Source organism: Vigna umbellata, chromosome 6 (assembly GCF_029865625.1).
Source record: "Vigna umbellata cultivar VRB3 chromosome 6, Vumbellata_1.0, whole genome shotgun sequence".
Lineage (NCBI taxonomy): Eukaryota > Viridiplantae > Streptophyta > Magnoliopsida > Fabales > Fabaceae > Vigna > Vigna umbellata.
The window spans coordinates 11,266,382-11,269,272 of NC_142170.1; positions in this window are offsets into that span (position 1 = coordinate 11,266,382).

The window sequence follows — 2,891 nt, forward strand, 5'->3', positions numbered from 1 at the left end:
CTTACTTGATTAAGTATATAATTATTTGTTTAAGTTGGAGATGTTATCTCTTACTACTACTAGTATACCTTTATCACTATCTACATTACAAAGTGATTGTTCTCGGTTATCCTTACTATATATTGTCAGGCTCTAAACATTTAGTATTAAACCAATTAGATCCTAAAGTGGTAGCACCTATATCTTTAAGCATAAAATGGTCGTCGTGTTCTCTCATATGTAAGTCATAGAAACACCATAATTTTACATTTTTTTTTCATTTATACCTATATATAAAAAAAAAATTCTCATTTATCATGTATACATTTTCTTTTCAATTGTATATTTTAAGTAACTATTATTTTAAACTAAAATAATCACATTTCTATGTTTATCTTTTAATGACCATTGATTTAAATTTAATTATTTTTTAAATTAAAGTATTATTTTATTATTTTATCTTTTCATATTACTATTTGTTTAAATTCAATTATTTTTAAAATTGAATTAATTATTTATAATAAAAAAGAACACGTGTTTTACTAAAGTTATATAATGTGAAATAATCAATTAGCGGATATATTTTTTTACATCACTTATGCAATCTTTATTATTAAATAACTTAATATAATTGTTTATAACCCTAAAATTATGGTATAGTTATGACAAAGAATATCATATATCGATCATAGTTAACGTGGTTTTTGTACTATAGGTACATACCAATCAAATTGTACCAAATTGATTGTTTGAATTTAGATGAAATCGATTACTGTTAATTAAATCAAGTTAATCATCGAATTTAGTTAAACATGTTAGTAAAGTTTAACAAAATTTGGTCATTATTAAATAAATCTTAATTAGAAATTTATAGAGAAATTTATAAATACAAGTCAAATATATTTCTTCCTCCTCCTAACTCCGTTGTTGTGGGTCTGTTGTGCCACCGCTGTTACCTTCAAATCATCCTCACCGTCATGCTTCTATTTGTTTTCATTTTTAATCTTCCTCTTCCTTCATCTCTTTGTTTAATTCTAGCAACCATCGTCACCATCATCGTGTTATCTTCTCCTCTTACACATCCTTAATTTTCTATTTATCTTATCTTCTTCCCTTCTTATCATCCATCTTCCCTTGATATATAAAAAAAACTCCATTAAATTGGGTGACAAATTTGTCAATCAAATTACCAACGAGATGAGATTATCAGTAATTATGATGATAAGGTATTGATGAAAATATCTGTTGATAATAGGAATTGTAATTTATTGGCAAATTCTGCCTACTTTTGTTTTTAGTATTAAGATGATAAGTTATCAATAAAAATATTCATCAGGAATAGTAATTATAGTTTACCAATGAGTCTTTCTCATGAACTTTACAAACAAACTTTATACCGACAAAAGTATCTATCAATAAATTAAAATGTGAAATTTGTTGATGAATATAAGTTTAGCATTGATTTATTGTCGTTGATAATATTCCATTACTAACAAAGAAACTTTTTAGTGATAGCACGACTAAACAACATTTACATAACATAACATCATTGTCTTTTAAGCATGTTTTTCTTAAACGAACTCTTATTGAATTACCTCATCAACCGCCATTTTGCATGAGTCAAATACAATTTTAGAAAAAAAAATTCATAGACCTTTATACTCCAATGACAACTTCATCGCTCGAGTGTTTTAGCAAGTGCTTGAATGATATCCACTTGTGGGAAGAAATGGTACAAGTTCTGAAAACTCTTACTATCATAAGACTTTGTGCATCAAACCAACGCTTAAACACCTAGGACCATGTTATGCACTAACATATGTTCAAGAAACATTTATACATTTATACCACACTTGAGTGTTAAGCACAACGTTTGAGCTACACCAAATATATTTGTTGAGTGTCATTCCTAATTCTTCAGGCTTTGTTCACTTGAATGGATTTGGAGGAGAGTGATTGAATGAATTTGAGAGGATTTGAAGGTAAATTTTTTGTTGTTTATTTGAGTGAATTTGGAAGTAAAGTTTGTAAAAATTAGTGTAGGTTTTTATTGATGTGACAGATTAAAAAAATTTACTTCGAAATCCACTCTCACTTACCTCCAAATCCACTCAAATAAACAGTAAAAAATTTACCTTGAAATCCTCTTAAATTCATTCAATTACTCTCCCCAAATCCATTCAAGTGAACAAAGGGTTGGTGATATGCTTCCAAATACGAGATAATCATTTCACTTTTTCTCTCACTCAACCTATAAACAATCTCTTGAAAAATCAACATGTTACTTAAACTATGTAAAGTAGTATATACAAAGATTGCATGATTAAAAAATCACTTATCTTAAAAAAGGTATAAAAAATTAAATTTTAAATAACATTTTTTTAAAATTAATTAAAATATAAATTTCCCATTTCTATTTATATATGAGATAACAAATTTCTTTTAAAATCTATTAATGCATAGTAATGGTTCGAGTTAAGATTCATCAATTCATATACTAGTTCCGTAATAAAAGTGTAATGTCATTAATTATAACTTATTTATATATTAATCTTGATTTAACATCATCTTATTAGTAGCACCTCTTTATTTGTTTAGGAATGAGTCAAATATGAATTAAAAAAGTTGTATTGTTTGTTATTGGTGGAAGTAAATCGTGGATTCACAAATCAACTCAACCAGATATAGTTTTATATCCCAAATATAGTACTGGCAAAACAAATTCACCCTAAGTTGTTTTTTTTAAGTAGGTTGAACTTGGGGAAACTATTTTTTGAGCACTGTATGCACACACAGAAGACGTCATATGTCTAGCTCTAGTTAAACTAGCTACACAACTGATATTACCAATTTTAGCTGCTATTTTTTTATTCATCAGACTCTCTGGATGCTACCAATTTCAGCTGTTTTCC